This window comes from Trichechus manatus, unplaced genomic scaffold (genome assembly GCF_000243295.1).
Source record: "Trichechus manatus latirostris isolate Lorelei unplaced genomic scaffold, TriManLat1.0 scaffold00173, whole genome shotgun sequence".
Classification (NCBI taxonomy): domain Eukaryota; kingdom Metazoa; phylum Chordata; class Mammalia; order Sirenia; family Trichechidae; genus Trichechus; species Trichechus manatus.
Window position 1 is genome coordinate 2,266,104 of NW_004444109.1, and position 17,511 is coordinate 2,283,614.

Here is a 17,511-nt window from a genome sequence, read left to right on the forward strand (position 1 = left end):
GCAATGGCCTTGCTTCTTATTACTCTGGGGAAATAGATACAGTCTACTGATCTCCCTGCATCTGTCCCTTCCCTCTTGCTCCACCTTCCTTCTTGTTAACAAAGGAAGAACAGTCTCTTTTCCTATCAAAGATCAACCCCTCCACTTGTGCACAGCATCCTATTGCCCTCTTGTCCAGCCAAAGACTTTGCTTCTGCTTTAAACCCCTTCCATTCTGGTATTTCCCCCTCATTACTAGATTACTTCTATCAGTATACCAAAACCAAACCTGTTGCCTTCAAGTTGATTCCATCTCCTTGCGGACCTATAGGACAGAGTAGAACTGCTTTATAGGGTTTCCAAGGAGTGGCTGGTAGATTCGAACTGCTGACCTCTTGGTTAGCGGCCAAGCTCTTAGCTACTGTGCCACTGGGGCTCCCATCAGCATACAGACTTGCTGAAATATCTCCAATGTAAAAATAACAAAAACCAAACAAACAACAAAATACCTCCCTTGACTGCACATTTCCCTCCAGGCCCTTTTCTCTATTCCTGTTATGGAAGAAAATGTTCCCCTCAGAGCATCTAAAGCGATTATTTAAAATTGTACATCAAGCAGTAAATCCTCCAAGATTTTCTCAACACACTGAGAATGAAATCCTAAATGTTTATCATGGTTTATAGGTTTTACATAATCTGACCCTAATTTGACCACACTTTTTATTCTTTTTCTCCCCAGTCGCACACTATCTCTCTGCTTACCCTGCTTTATTTTTCTTCACCACAGTTGGTACTTGACTCTGGAACATGGAAAAATGCCCCCCACCCCACAATGTCCATGTCCTAATCTCCGGAACCTGTGATCATTACCATATGTGGAGATGTGATAAAGTTAAGGATTGTGGTAACTTTGGTGGAGGGTAAGACAGTACACAACACAGGGGAAGCCAGCACAGCTTGTACAAGGAAAGATCACTGAAGCTCCATAGACACATCCAAACTCCCTGAGGCGGAGAGCTGTGGGGACCACGATCTCAGGGAACATCTAGCTCAATTGGCATAACATAGTTTATAAAGAAACTGTTCTGCATTCTACCTTGGTGAGTAGCATCTGGGGTCTTAAAAGCCTGTGAGCAGCCATCTAAGATACTCCACTGGTCTCACCCCTTTAAGAGCAAGGGAGAATGAAGAAAACAAGATACAAGGGAAAGATTAGTCCAAAGAACTAATGGACCACAACTACCATGGCCTCCACCAGACTGAGTCCAGTACAACTAGATGCTGCCTGGCTACCTGCTCTGACAGGGATCACAGCAGAGGGTCCTGGACAAAGCTGGAGAAAAGCGTAGAACAAAACTCTAACTCACAAAAAAAGACCAGACTTACTGGCCTGACAGAGACTGGAGAAACTCCTAGAGTATGGCCCCCGGACACCCTTTTAGCTCAGTAATGAAGTCTCTCCCGAGGTTCACCCTTCAGCCAAAGATAAGACAGCCTCATAAAACGAAATGAGACTAATGGGGCACAACAGCCCAGGGACAAGGACTAGAAAGCAGGAGAGGACAGGAAAGCTGGTAATAGGGAACCCAAGGTCTAGAAGAGACAGTGTTGACATGTCGTGGTTAACCAATGTCATAAAACAGTATGTGTACTAACTGTTTAATGAGAAACTATTTGTTCTGTAAACTTTCATCTAAAGTACAATAAAAAAAAAAAAATTAAAAAAAAAAAGTTAAGGATTGTGAGGTGGGGAGATTATCCTGAATTATCCAGGTAGACCGAATGTAATCACAAAGGTCTTTTTAAGGAGGCAGGAGATTCAGAGGCGACGTGATGATGAAAGCAGAAGTCAAAAGGGTGCCATGAGCCAAGGAATGCAAGCAGCCTTTAGAAGCTGGAAAAGGCAAGAAAATGGATTTTCCCTAGAGACAGCCCTGTTGATGCCTTGATTTTAGCTTATAAGACCTCTGACTTCTAGAACTGTAAATTAATAAATTTGTGTTATTTTAATCCACTAAGTTTATCATAATTTGTCACAGCAGCAATAGGAAATTAATACATTGAGATGATTTTGATTCATTGCCTGCTTACTATCTGTCTCCTCTAACGGAAGGTAAGCTCCCTGAAGTGAGAGATTTTCTCTTTTTCAGTGCCATGTGCCTGGCACTCAGAATAGGGACTGGCACATAACCAGTTGCCCACATGTGCTCGCTCATGTGTGACACTACGTGTGTCAGAATAGAACTGCGCTCCATAGGGCTGTCAATGGCTGTGATTTTTTGGATGTAGATTGCCAGGCCTTTCTTCTGAGGCACCTCTGGGTGGATTCAAACTACCAACCTTTCAGTTAATAACCAAGCGCTTAACCATTTATGCCATCCAGGGGCTCCTTAGCTGACACACAGGAGGCGCTTAGTAAATATTTGTTGAATTAATACATGCAGACATGTTTGTAGAAAAATGAATGAGAATCACTTTCTCTCCAACTAATAATGTCCTTCGTGCTTCCTTTTTGCTCTGTGCCACTGATCTCTGGGACCAAAGACAACAATACACAGCACAGGGTCCCCCTTTGATCCCCGTGTTCCTGGATTTCCTTGACAAATTCTAACAGTATTGAAGAGTAAACCAGAACTCTCCCCAGCACCCAGATAATCTGCCTCCGTGGCTCATCTTCAGGATATTAAATAAAAGTTCATTTTACTTTTTGGAAAATTGTTCATTTTTCATGTACACTGCCTGCTAAAAGAGAAGAGAGATTAACGGGAAGGGCACTAAATGGAAATTAAGTGAAGCTCAAACTCATTTAAGCCCATTTATCATCTTTCTTTTTTCACTAGAATATAAGCATATGAGAGCTCAGACCATCTTTTTTGCTGCTTTATCCTCAGGGCCCAGAAGTGTGCCTGGTACTTAGCAGGCTCTCAATCAGAGTTTAGAGAATACACAAGTTTTCTTAGATTCCTCCTTCCTTTCAACCTCAAATCCAGACAAGTACAAAATCCTGTAGATTCTGTTTTTCATTGTTGTAAAAATATATATAACACAACATTTGCCAATTCAACATATTTCGGGAGCGTAACATAGTGCCACCACTCGTCTGTCAGTCTACTGTACTGTGGTGGCTTGCATGTTGCTGTGATACTGGAAGCTATGCAACCAGTATTTCAAATACCAGCAGGGTTGCCCATATTAGGCAGGTTTCAGCAGAGCTTCCAAACTAAGATAGACTAGGAAGAAAGACCTGGCAATCTACTTCTGAAAAAACTGGACAGCGAAAACCTTATGGATGGCACTGGAACATTATCTGATATAGTGCCAGAAGATAAGCCTCTCAGGTTGGAAGGTACTTAAAATATGACTGGAGAAGAGCTGCCTCCTCAAAGTAGAGTTGACCTTAATGACGTGGATGGAATAAAGCTTTCAGGATCTTCGTTTGCTCATGTGGCACGACTCAAAATGAAAAGAAACAGCTGCAAACATCCATTAATAACCAGACTGTGGAATGTACAAAGTATGAATCAAGGAAAACTGTAAGTTGTCAAAAATGAAATGGAACTCTTGAAGATCGATATCCTAGGCATTGTTCTTGCTGTTGTTAGGTGCCATCGAGTTGGTTCTGACTCACAGTGACCCTACGTACGAAACAATGAAACACTGCCCGGTCTTGCGCCATCCCCACAATTGTTGTTATGCTTGAGCCCATTGTTGCAGCCACTGTTTCAATCCATCTTGTTGAAGGTCTTCCTCTTTTTCACTGGCCCTTTACTTTACCAAGCTTGATGTCCTTGTCCAGGGACTGATGCCTCCTGATAACATGTCCAAATTATATGAGACATAGTCTCACCATTTTTGCTTCTAAGGAGCATTCTGGTTGTACTTCTTCCAAGACAGATTTGTTCATTGTTTTGGCAGTCCATGGTATATTCAATATTCTTTGCCAACACCACAATTCAAAGGTGTCAATTCTTCTTCGGTCTTCTTTATTCATTGTCCAACTTTCACATGCATATGAGGCAATTGAAAACACCATGGCTTGGGTCAGGCGCACTTTAGTCTTCAACGTGACATCTTTGCTGTTTAATACTTTAAAGAGGTCTTTTGCAGCAGATTTGCCCAATGCAATGTGTCTTTTGATTTCTTGACTGCAGCTTCCGTGGGTGTTAATTGTTGATCAAGTAAAACGAAATCCTTGACAACATCAGTATTTTCTCCATTTATCATGATGTGGCTTATTGGTCCAGTTGTCAGGATTTTTGTTTTCTTTATGTTGAGGTGTAATCCATACTGAAGACTGTGGTCTTTGATCTTCATCAGTAAGTGCTTCAAGTCCTCTTCACTTTCAACAAGCAAAGTTGTGTTATCTGCATATCGCAGGTTATTAATGAGTCTTCCTCCAATCTTAATACCCCATTCTTCTTCGTATAGTCCAGCTTCTCAGATTATTTGTTCAGCATACAGATTGAATAAGTGAGGCATTAGTGAGCTGAAATGAGCTGATATTGGCCATTTTGAACTGGGCAATCATATGGTCTACTATGCCGGAAATGACAAATAGAAATGACAAATCGAAGAGGAATGGCTTCACATTCATCATCAAAAAGAACATTTCAAGATCTATCCTGAAATACAATACTGTCAGAGATAGAATCATATCCATATGCCACCTACAAGGAAAACCAGTTAATATTATTATTCAAATTTACGCACCAACCACTAATGCTGAAGATAAAGAGATTTGAAGATTTTAACCAACTCCTGCAGTCCAAAATTGATCAAACACACAATCATATGCATTGATAATTACTGGTGATTGGAATGCAAAGTCGGGAACAAAAAAGAAGGATCAATAGATGGAAAATATGGCCTTGGTGACAGATATGATGCTGGAGATCACATGATAGAATTTTGCAAGATTAATGACTTATCATTGCAATTACCTTTTTTCAACAACATAAATGGTGACTGTACAAGTGGACCTCACCAGATGGAATACACAGGAATCAAATCGACTGCATCTGTGGAAAGAGATGATGGAGAGGCTAAGTATCATCAATTAGAACAAGGCCAGGGACCAACTGCAGAACAGACCATCAATTGCTTGTATGAAATTTCAAGTTGAAGCTGCAGAAAATTGAAACAAGTCCACATGAGCTAAAGTATGACCTTGAGTATATCCCACCTGAATTTAGAGACCATCTCAAAAACAGATCTGATACACTGAACACTAATGACCAAAGACCAGGTGAGTTGTGGGATGATTTTGAGGACATCATACATGAAGAAAGCAAAACGTCATTAAAAAGACAAAGAAGAAGAAAAAAAAAAAGGCCAAAACGGATGTCAGAAGAGACTCTGAAACTTGCTTTTGAACATAGAGTAGCTAAAGAGAATGGAAGAAATGATGAAGTAAAAGAACTGAACAGAAGATTTCAAAGCGTGGCTCGAAGAGACAAAGTGAAGTATTATAATGAAATGTGCAAAGACCTGGGGCTAGAAAACCAAAATAAGAATGGGCTTGGCATTTCTCAAGCTGAAAGAACTGAAGAAAAAATTCAAGCCCTAGCTGCAGTGTTGAAGGATTCTATGGGCAAAAAATTGAGCAATGCAGGAAGCATCAAAAGAAGATGGAAGCATATACAGAGTCACTGTACTGAAAAGAATTGGTTGACATTCAACCATTTCAGGAGGTAGCATATGATCAAGAACCGATGGCACTGAAAAAAGAAGTCCAAGCTGCACTGAAGACATTGGTGAAAAACAAGGCTCCAGGAATTGACAGAATACCAACTGAGATGTTTCAACAAACGAATGCAATTCTGGAAGGAGTCACGCATCTATGCTAAGAAATTTGGAAGACAGCTACCTAGCCAACCAACTCGAAGAGATCTATATTTATGCCCTTTCCAAAGAAACGTGATCCAACAGAATGCTGAAATTATCATTAATATCACAGGCAAGTAAAATTATGCTGAAGATGATTCAAAAACAGTTGCAACAATACATTAACAGGGAACTGCCAGAAATTCAAGCTGGATTCAGAAGAGGATGTGGAACAAGGGATATCATTGCTGATGTCAGATGGATCCTGGCTGAAAGCAGAGACTACCAAAAAGATGTTTACCTATGTTTTATTGAGTATGTAAAGGCATTGGACTGTGTGGATCATAACAAATTATGAATAATATTGCGAACAATGGGAATTTCAGAACACTTAATAGTGTTCCTGGGGTACCTGTACGTAGACCAAGAGGCAGTCATTTGAACAGAACGAGGGGATACTGAGTGGTTTACAATCAGGAAAGATGTGCATCAGTGTTGTATGTTTTTACCATACTTATTCAATCTATACGCTGAGCAAATAATCCGAGAAGCTGGACTATATGAAAAAGAACATGGCATCAGGATTGGAGAAAGACTCATTAACAACCTGCAATGTGCAGATGACACAAACTTTCTTGTTGAAAGTGAAGAGGACTTGAAGCACTTACTGATGAAGATCAAAGACTATAGCCTTCAATATAGTTTACACCTCAACATAAAGAAAACAAAAATCCTGACAACTGGACCAATAAGCAACATCATGATAAATGGAGAAAATGTTGACGTTATCAAGGATTTAATTTTACTTGGATCCACATGGAAGCAGCAGTCAAAAAATCAAACAATGTATTGCAATGGGCAAATCTGCTGCAAAAGACCTCTTAAGTGTTAAGTGTTAAAAAACAAAGATGTCACTTTGAAGACTAAGGTTTGCCTAACCTAAGCTGTGGTATTTTCAATCACCTCATATGCATGCAAAAGCTAGACAATGAATAAGGAAGATCGAAGAAGAATTGATGCCTTTGAATTATGGTGTTAGCAAAGAATATTGAATATACCATGGGCTGGTAGAAGAACAAACAAATCTGTTTTGGAAAGAGTACAGCCAGAATGCTCCTTAGAAGTGAAGATGGCAAGCCTTCATCTCACGCACTTTGGACATGTCATCAGGAGGGACAAGTCCCTGGAGGAGGACAACATGCTTGGTAAAGTAGAGGATCAGTGAAAAAGAGGAAACCCTCAACGAGATGGATTAGCACAGTGGCTACAACAATGGGCTCAAGCATAGCAAATATTGTGAGTATGGCACAGATTCAGGCAGTATTTCTTTCTGTTGTACATAGGGTCGCTATGAGTTGTAACCAAGTAGAAGGCACCCAATAACAACAACACAATATAGTGATATTAATTACGTTCATCACGTTGTGCAACCATCACCTATAATTGTTGCCAATTTCCCATCACCATAAACAAAAACACTACTTCCTAAAACAATGAGATTCCCTTTCTTAGCATGTTTAACAATCTTCCTCTCCTCTCTGTCTCCACCGCTCTGACCTTAGTTCAGGTCCTTCATCCTCTCCTGCTGTTGTGATTGTAGCATTCTCTACATTCTGCTACAATCATAGCCATTCTGCACACTCTTCTACGGGGAGGTTTCCCAGATATGACCATATTAACCTTTACCCCCAGTCTTGGACCTTCATTGGCTTCTCCAATGCCCAGAGGTTGGAATCCACACCCCATGACATGGCATTAGTGATTGTCCACATCCTGTTCCTGATTCTGCAGCCTTGTCTTCCCATGATCTCCTACCTCTTTTCTCAATCACAGTGGCCTGCAATACCCACAGTTAGGCTGCTGTTTGTTGTCTCTGTGCCATGGCTTAGGTTTCATCCTTTGTCTGTGTTCTAGTTACCTATTGTTGCATAACAAACTTCCCTGAAACTTTTTGGCTTAAAAAGGAACAATCAATTATTATTATTATTATCATGGTGATAGGAATTGATTGGATTCAGGTAGATGGTTCTTGATTGTGTTCTGTCATGTTGTTGCAATCAGAGATGATGGCTGGAAAGTCAAGATGGTAACTAGTATAAGAGTCATTGCAAAGGTTTCCTCATTCACATTTGTGGCAATCAATGCTGACTGTTTGCTGGGAGCTCAGCAGGGGCTGAGAGCTGGGAGCTCTTGATTCCTCTCCATGTGGGCCATCCCATGTGGCCTGGACTTCCTTATAACATTGTGACTGAGTTTCAAGAGCGAGTATCCCAAACAGACTAGGTATTAGTAGCATGGCCTTTTCTAACCTAGCCTTGGAAGTCACACAGCATATTTCTGCTATATTGTTAGTTAGAAGCCAGTCAGTAAGGTCAGCCCATATTCAAGGGGAAAGGAATTAGACTCCACTTCTTGATATGAAGAACATCATGCATGTAAAAGGAGGGAAGAAAGTAATGGTGGCCATCTTTGGAGACTAGCCACCACAGCCCAGAATGCCTTCTTCTCTTCCACTCCGTTTCTACTATCTTCATCCACTAGCAAACACACCATTCACCTTTCAAGATCTGGTTTATCCTTGACCCCGAGCTGGGAGAAGAATATGCCCTCCCCATGGAGGGCTTCTCTCTTGGCATGTATAACACGTTATTTAATTTACTGTTTACACTTCTGCCTCTTCCACTGAACTGTAAACACTTTAGGACCTGAGTCTGTGTTTTTTCATCAGTACTTAGAAGCGTGCCAGATACATGGTAACCACCGAACCAGTTGCTATTGAGTCAACTCTGACTCGTGGCAACCTCAGGGGTGTCAGAGTAGAACCGTGCTCCATAGGGTTTTCAATGGCTGATGTTTTGGAAGTAGATCACCAGGCCTTTCTTCCGAGGTACCTCTGGGTGCACTCGAACCTTTAACTGTTTGCACACCCAGGGACTCCAGATACAAGGTAGACCATTAAAAGTATTTGTTGAATAATAATAATAATAAATCTGTTTCTTTGTTTTCAAGAATTAGATTAACCAGAAACATGCATTATACAACTGGTATTTGAGAGACTGAAGCCCAAATGGAGATGTAGACAGCTGCGTCTTAGGAAGCTCATCCTTGAGACATACAAACCTGGGCTGGCTGAGTTTTGGTGGGATTTCATAGGATTCTGGGCACATCTAAGGCAAAAGATAGAGAAAAAAAGAACTACCTCAGTGTCAAGAGATATTTTAAACTTTTTTGAAGAGGACGAGGGTCACAGCAGTAACCAGAACCCTCAGGTGAAGAAAAGGGGAATTTTGAATGTAGCTGAACTTTGCAAATGCTCGTAAGCTGGAAACGCCTTTGGAGGTAGAAAAAGCTTTCATGTTTTTTTTTCTCAGTGAACTCCAGCTGTTTGTGGTGAGAGTCCACGGGATGCCAGGTCGCCCACTAAGATAATGGTCAGGCTCTGGAGCCCCAGCTGACACCACGACTGGGAATTATCCCAAAAGTTTACCGACTGATCTAGTGCATAATAAATTAAAATGTGTAGCCAGGAGTGATAAGAAAATCTAAAATACTTCTCTGTTCAGATTTAATTTTCCAAGCAATAAAGTTCCTAATATTAACAAAGGTGGTGGAGCTCCTAAATTATTTTTTAAAATCTTTTTAAATTTCTTTGAATATCTCATTCCAATGACTAATCAGGGGATGGCACCAAACTAGCAGATGAGTTGAATTGTTCCCGTCAGCTTTACAAGACCAGCATATTAAAGATTCAGTCCTTTTGGATTTAATTTCCTAATTAGCTTTTAAAAGAGAACTATAAAGGTTAAAAGCTGCCGCCTTTCTAGAATTCAGGTGTTTAAAACTCCCCTTCTAACCTGGAAACTTAATTTCAAAATTAAAGACAGCGTATTATACAGAGCATCAAAGCAAATACGTAATAAAATCTGTTTATAGATTAACAGAAGTGAAACATATGAGAAATCTTGCTATGATGTGCTCCTTTTTTTTTTTTAAATTCAGCAATGCGTGGGCATAACTAGTGTTTTCTTAAAACCTGTACTAAGGTTTATTTCATGCTGTTGGTAAGGTGTGAAACAACTGTTTTATCAGTATTTCTGATCTTTAAGCTGGTGCATTAAATCAGACTAAGAAGATGCACTGGTTTTTCCTAGCAGCATGGAAGAGTTATGAATGGGGGAGGGCAGGCTGGGAAACATAAAGACTCCTGTATTTCTCAAAAATTATATCTATATAAACAAACAAACCAGTTGCCATCAAGTCAGCTTGGACTCATGGTGAGCGTTTGAGTAGAACTATGCTCCCTAGGGCTTTCAACGGCTGATTTTTCAGAAGTAGATTGCCAGACCTTTCTTCCAAGGTGCCTATGGGTGGACTTGAGCCTCCAACCTTTCAGTTAGCAGCCAAGCACTTTAACCATTTGCACCACCCAGGTACTCCCATATAGCTCAATATTACTTAATTTGATTCACCAAATTTTAAATGTTTTCATGTGTCGAATCTATTAATCTTTTCTCCTAATTTCTTTCATTATTTACTATTCAGTATTTAGAAAGCTCTTCCGAAACCAGATTTTAGAGAAATATACATCCATATTTTCTTTAATTTTATCTTTTATTTTTATTTTTAATTTTTTAATCCATTAGTAAGGGTAGGCTGTAAATGAATTTTTTTTCCAAATCGTCAATTTCACCAACGTCATTTATTGAATAGTTCATTCCTTGCCCCATAAATGTGTGGTTCTGCTCACCTGTCTGAATCTTCTTCTAGAATTAGACACTTTAAAAAACTTATCCATATTGCTCTAGAGAATTTTAAATATCTGGTAAGGAAAGACTCACTTTTTCATTCATCTTTTTCAAAATTTTCTGGGCTAGTCTTGCCTTTTATTTTTGCAGATGAAATTTAGAATTACTTTTATGAAGTTAAAAGAAATTTCGTTGCTATTTTAATTGAAATTGCATTCAATCCGCGTGTAATTTTGGAAGGAATGGACATTGCATCCTTTTTAGTTAGTATGCCTCTCCATTTTGTCAGACTTTCTTTGGGATCTTTTTATAAACTTTATTGCATCACTCATATTGGTATTGTATATTTCTTGGTAAGGTGCCTAGTGGTTTCATCTTTTCATTCCTACTATGAATGAAATGTGTTCCCAATATTCATTTGAGGACATTTGTATTTTTAATCTCACTTATTAGTTCTAGAACATTTTCAGTTTATTATCTGATATTTTCTACATAAACAGTAACATTATTTTCAAGTAATGATAATGTTCTTTCTCTTTTCCAGTAGCTTTATCTTCATATTTTTTTGTGTGTTAGTCAGAACTTCCAAGACAATAGACTTTATTACGTTCATTGCTATACCCCCAGTGCCTAGAACGATGTATGAACTTCATATGTATTTTTGAATGAAGCAATGAATTTTGAGTGATTATTGTAGTAGACATTCTTGCTTTAATCTGATTATAATAGAAATTCTTATAGTATTTTACCACTGAGTAGGATGTTATCTTTTGGTTTGCGATAGGTATTCATCATTATAGGCAAATAGTTTTTTTATTCCTAATTTTAGACTTTAAAATTAAGAATCGGAGTGAACTTTTTTCATCAAATGCTTCTTTGGCATATACTGATATTATTCTGTAGTATTTCCTATTTATTATGACTTTATACATATGATACATTAGCAAATTTCCTGTCACAAATTATGCTTGGTAATGGTAGATTATTATTTTAATGTATCACTAGTACTTTATTTAAAATTTTCACATAAAGTTTCAAAATTAGTTTGGAGTCTGGTAGAGGTAAAATGTTTGCCCTTGAGTTCACTTACTGTACTTGCTTCTCAATGTGATGATATGGCACATGTTCCTAGAAGTAATGGAACTGATACCAGAAGGTATAATATTGGTGGTACAGTGGTTAAGTGCTACGGCTGCTAACCAAAAGGTGGGCAGTTCGAACCCACAGGGCTTCTTGGAACCGCTATGGGGCAGTTCTATTCTGTCCTATAGGGTCGCTATGAGTTGGAATTGACTCTATGGCAATGGGTTTTTAAGGAGATGGGGTCTTGGTGTTAAACATGGGAAGTCAATCTTCATTTTCTTCAAATCCTCTGGAGCCATGTCTAGCATTCAGCTGCATGTCTTTCAGCTGCCACTCATGAAACAGTTGGACAATCTTCCTTGACTACAGTGATGTCTAATGCCATCCTTAAGTCAAAGCATTTCCAACAATCCCTAAGCACCTTCAGATTCTGACTTTCTTTTCTATGATCATTTCCTTGAAGGAGACTTGAGCTTGCATTTTCAGAGTGAGATGGTTTTATTGTTGTTGTTGTTTACTTGAGACAGATCCAGTACTGCTATTTACATACACTTTACAGGGCATTATAGGTCAAAATCTATTCATCAGAAGCTGGCATAACTGATCAAGAGAGAGGAGTAAACAATGTGATTGCAGAGAACAATAACACAGGGTGACCCGGGAGAGGGCTAGCTGTCTCAGGGTTGACTGGGTGGTATCCTAACACTCACTGATCAAGAAACATACGCTGCCTCAGTACAGAATAGTGCTCAGAGCACGAGGAAAATCAACTAGTAACTCTTTTTTTTTTATTTGGAAAATGTCTGTCTTAGTCATCTAGTGCTGCTCCAACAGAAATACCACGAGTGGATGGCTTTAACAAGGAGAAGTTTATTATCTCACAGTCCAGTAGGCTACAAGTCCAAACTCAGGGCATCAGCTCCAGGAGAAGGTTTTCTCTGTTGGCTCTGGAGAAAGGTCCTTGTGATGCATCGGTCTTCCCTTGGTCTGGGAGCATCTCAGCGCAGGAACCTCAGGTCCAAAGGACCCGCTCTGCTCCCTGCACTGCTTTCTTGGTGGTATGAGGTTCCCATGTGTCTCTGCTCACTTCTCTCATTTATATCTCAAAAGAGATTGGCTTAAGACACTATCTAATCTTGTAAACTTCATCGGTATAACCTCATCACAGTGATAGAATTTACAACACATAAGGAGATCACATATAACCTCATCATAGTGATAGAGTTCACAACACATAAAGAAATCACATCAGATTACACAATCATACAATACTGGGAATCATGACCCACCCAAATTGACAGATATTTTTTTGGGGACACAATTCAATCCATGACGAGGTCTGAAATAGTTTTGTGACTTATCAGTGCTACTCGTGACAACATTAAGCAGAATATACATGTTTCAGAACACACTCCAAAGACAAAGAGAAATGATTTTTTTTTCTTACCGATTTGCCATTTTGAATTATAGAAAATAATCCTACCTCCTTATAGATAATTTAAAGGAGCCCTGGTGGTGTAGTGGTCAAGTGCTAGGCTGCTAACCCAGAGGTTGGCAGTTCCCATCCGTTAGCGGTTTCTCGGGAGAAAGATGCGGCAGTCTGCTTCCGGAGAGATTACAGCCTTGGAAACCCTATGGGGAAGTTCTACTCTGTCCTACAGGGCTGCTATTTGTTGAAATCGACTCGATGGCAATGAGTTTAGTTTCTGTTGTTGTGTGCCATCGAGTCGATTCCTGCTCAGAGTAACCCTATAGTACAGAGTAGAAGCGCCCTATAGGACAGAGTAGAAGTGCCCCATAGAGTTTCCAAGCAGTGGCTGGTAGATTCAAACACATTCTCTTTTCCTCATATCTTTTCTTTATTAACAGAGATAGCGAGTGGGTGGGGGTGGGGGTGGGGCTTAAAATTCAAAACGGGCTTCAGGGAAGAGCAATAAAAATGATGAGTAGGTTGGATATATGATTATAAAGAAAGGCTAAGGGAATTAGGACTTTCGATAGGTGAAAAGGAGAATGAGGAAAACTTAATATTTGTCTTCAAGGATATGAGAAGTTATAACGAGAAAGGTGCTGATCTGTTCTTTACTGTCACGGAGGGCAGAACTAATAAAATAAGGGACACTTTGTAGAGAAGTAACAGAACTTCATGGTGACGCCTATTAAATACAAGTCTCTATTACCAAAACAAAGTGGGGGATAGGACAGATCATTGGTTCACAAAGTGTTGCGCTCCTGCTACCCACGCCGCCATCCCTCACCCTGCCTCAGCATCATCATCATTACCTGGAAAATTTTAGAAGTGTACTTTCTTCTGAGTCCTGGCCAGACGAAATGAACCAGAAGCTCTGGAGATGAGGTCCAGGTACAGCACATTTGCCAGGCTCTTCAGGTGATTCTGATAAAAATTAACTTTGGGAATTACTGGATACTTTATCTCCAGATATTTTTGAAAAGCAAGGATTTAGAAGAAATGAAGAGCTTTAAGCCTCTTCCAGCTTCATGCTGTCTGTCTTTTGTCAAGAAGACACCTCTGTCAATGTATTTTATATTCGTCAGTGCTATAAATTTCAAGGAATAAAATTCAGTTCCCTTGGAAGTCCCTGGTTGGTGCAAACGGTTAACACGCTCTGCTGCTAACAGAAAGTTTGGACATTCCACTCCACCCAGAGGAGCCTCGGAAGAAAAGTCTGGGGATCTACTTCTGAAACCTCAGCCACTGAAAACCCTATGGAGCACAGTTCTGCTCTGACACACACAGAGTTGCCATGAGTCAGAATCAAATTGCCAGTAATTTTTTTTTTAACCTTGGAAGTTAGTGGCTGTATTGAGGTACAGTTTGTAATCATCAGTACTGAAAGCTGCCACAAAGTAAATTTCTTTTGCTCCAGAAGTTACTGAAGATATTCCACAAAGGGTGATGCCTAAAAAAAATGTGTAAACTACCAGTCCAAAGTCAAGGTTTTCAGGGTCCAGTGAGAGACGTGGACACACAGAGTGATAATTATGATTAGGAACTTTCTTAGGAAGTAGAGTTAATACAAACAAGAGTACAAGAATCCTCAGCATTGGGCTATAAAATAAACTCTGTTATACTCTGCTAGATTTTGTTCCACAGCCTTTCTGGAGAAAAATTTGACAATGTTCATTAAGAATCTTAAAAAATGTTCTACCTCATTAATTTACTAATTTAACTTCTAGGAGTTTAGCCTAAGGAAATAATCAGAGATACGGTCTAGAATGTGTTTTAGTCTTCTTTGTAGTAGTAAAAAATCAGAAACAACTCAAATATAAAAGTTAATATACCAAAAACCTGTTGTCGTTGAGTCAATGCCGACTATGTACTTTGATAAGATATTTTCGTATGATGGGAATATTATGCTATCATTAAAAATACAATTTTTTGAAAATAATTTTAACATTGAGAAAATGCTCATGATATAATAATTACTCACATAATTATGCACCTACTATGTTCCAAGCACTATTTTAAGTGCTTAACATGTATTTGCTCACTTAATTTTTACAACTACTCTGTGATTTGGATTTTTTCATTATTTCCATTCTGGAGAATGGTTACACAGCTAGTAGTGATGAAGCCAGTATTTGACCAGGCAGGCTGAATGCAGACCTTGTTTTAATTGCATTACTCCATAATGCCTATGATGGGAAGTTTGAAAAAAAAAAGACACCAAACTATACATACAGCATAATCCCTGTTTTGTTAAAAATTAATCTCTTTAGAAAAACAAAGTCAAAAAAATGAACAATGATTAGTGCCATATGGGGGAATATGAGGATTTCTAATTTACACCTTGATAGCTTAATGTATTTTCCAAATTTTCTAAGGTGAACATTTATATATGTATTTAAATTGTGATATTATTAATGTACAATAACATACAGTGATCTTAAGTGTCAATTCTTCTTAAGTCTGTTCATGAGGTGAATTACATTGATAGCTAGTTGAATGTTGAGTAGTCTTGCATTCCCAGGTTAGACTCAACTTAGTCACAGTGTGACAACATTTTTATGTATTGCTGGATTTGATTTGCTAATTTTTAAAAGAAATTTTGCATTGATATTTATGAGAGATATTGGCCTGTACTTTTCCTTTATGGTAATGTCTTTGGACTTAGTGTCAGGGTAATGCTGGCTTCTTAAAAAGAGTTGGGAAGTATTTTCTTCTCTTCTATTTTCTGGAAGAGTATGTATAGAATTCCTGTTATTTCTTCTTTAAGTGTTTTGTAGAATTTGTCAGTAAAGCCATCTGTGCCTGGGTTTTTCTTTGTTGGAAGGTTTTTTAACTATTAATCCCATTTTTAATAGAAATATTCAGGTTATCCATTTCTTCTTGACTACGTTTGGTAGTAGTGTCTTCCAAGGAATTTGTCCATTTTATCTAAGCTGTCAAATATATGAACACAGAGTTTTCCACAGTAGTCCCTTGCTATCCTTTAAAATCTGTGTAAATATGTCTCTTTCTATCCCGACATTGGTAAATTATGTCTGCTTTTTCCCCTGATGTCTGCCTACAAGTTTATACATTTTATTGATCTTTTCAAAGGATCAACTTTTGGTTTCACCAATTTTTTTTTCTATAATTTTTCAGTTTCATTGATTTGCTCTTATCCTTATTTCTTTTCTTATGCTTGCTTTGAGTTTTATTTATTCTTTATTTTGTTGTTGTTTCTGATAGCTTGCTGTGTTTTTAAAAATTTTTTTTTTAATTTTGGAGAAAATTTACATAGCAAATTATGTTCTCATTTAACAATTTCTATACATATTATTCAGTGAAATTGGTTACACTTTTCACAATGTGTCAACATTCTCATTATTTCCTTTCTGGTTGTCCTGTTTCCATTAATCTAGCTTCCGTGTCCCCCCTTACCTTCTCATCTTTGTTCTAGGGTAAATGTTGACCATTAGGTCTCATTTAGATGATTGTTTAGAGGAGCACAGTACTCATAGGCTGTTATTTATTTTATGAGCCACTCTGTCTTTTGGCTGATAGGTGACCACCAGGAGGGGTTTGAGTTCCAAGTTTAAAGGGTATCCCAGGGTGATAGTCTCAGGGGTTCCTTTCCTCTTATTTTTCTAGTTTCTTAAGGTGAAAGCTTAGTCTATTGTTATGAGATTTTTCATTTAATGCTAAAATTTCCTTACAAGAACTGCTTTAGCAGCATCCCACAAAGCTTGATATGTTGGATTTTCATTTTTATTGAATTCAAAATATTTTCTAATTTTCCTTGTGGCTTTCTCTTTGATACATAAGCTATTCAGAAGTATGTTTTTTAATTTCCAAATATTCGTACATTTTTCAGATATCTTCTGTTATTGGCTTTCTAATTTAATTACAAATGGTCTGAGAACATACTTTGTATGATTTTGGTTCTTTTAAATTCATAAAGGTTTATTTTATGGTCCAGAATTTGTTTTAAGTGAATGTTTCACATGAACTTAAAAGGAATATGTATTTAGCTGTTATTGAATTGATCAGTCTATAAACGTCAATTAGGTCAAACTGATTGATAGTACTGTTTACGTCTTCTGTACCCTTCTGTTCTGTCTACCATTTCTATCAATTAGCAAGAGTCTCCAACTCTAATTGTAGGATTATTTATTTTTTCTTTTTTGTTCTGTCTTAGTTTCATGTATTTTTAAAATCTGTTCTTTAGTACATGCACATTTAGAATTGTTGCGTCTTTCTGGTGAATTGACCGTTTTATCATTTATATCACTATCCTTGGTTATATTGCTTTTTCTGAAGTTACTTTGTCCACCTTTTATTTAAATATTGATTGTATGCCCTCTCTGTTTCCATCTTTTTTTTTTTTTTTAATATTTTATTGTACTTCAGGTGAAGGCTTACAGAACAGATAGT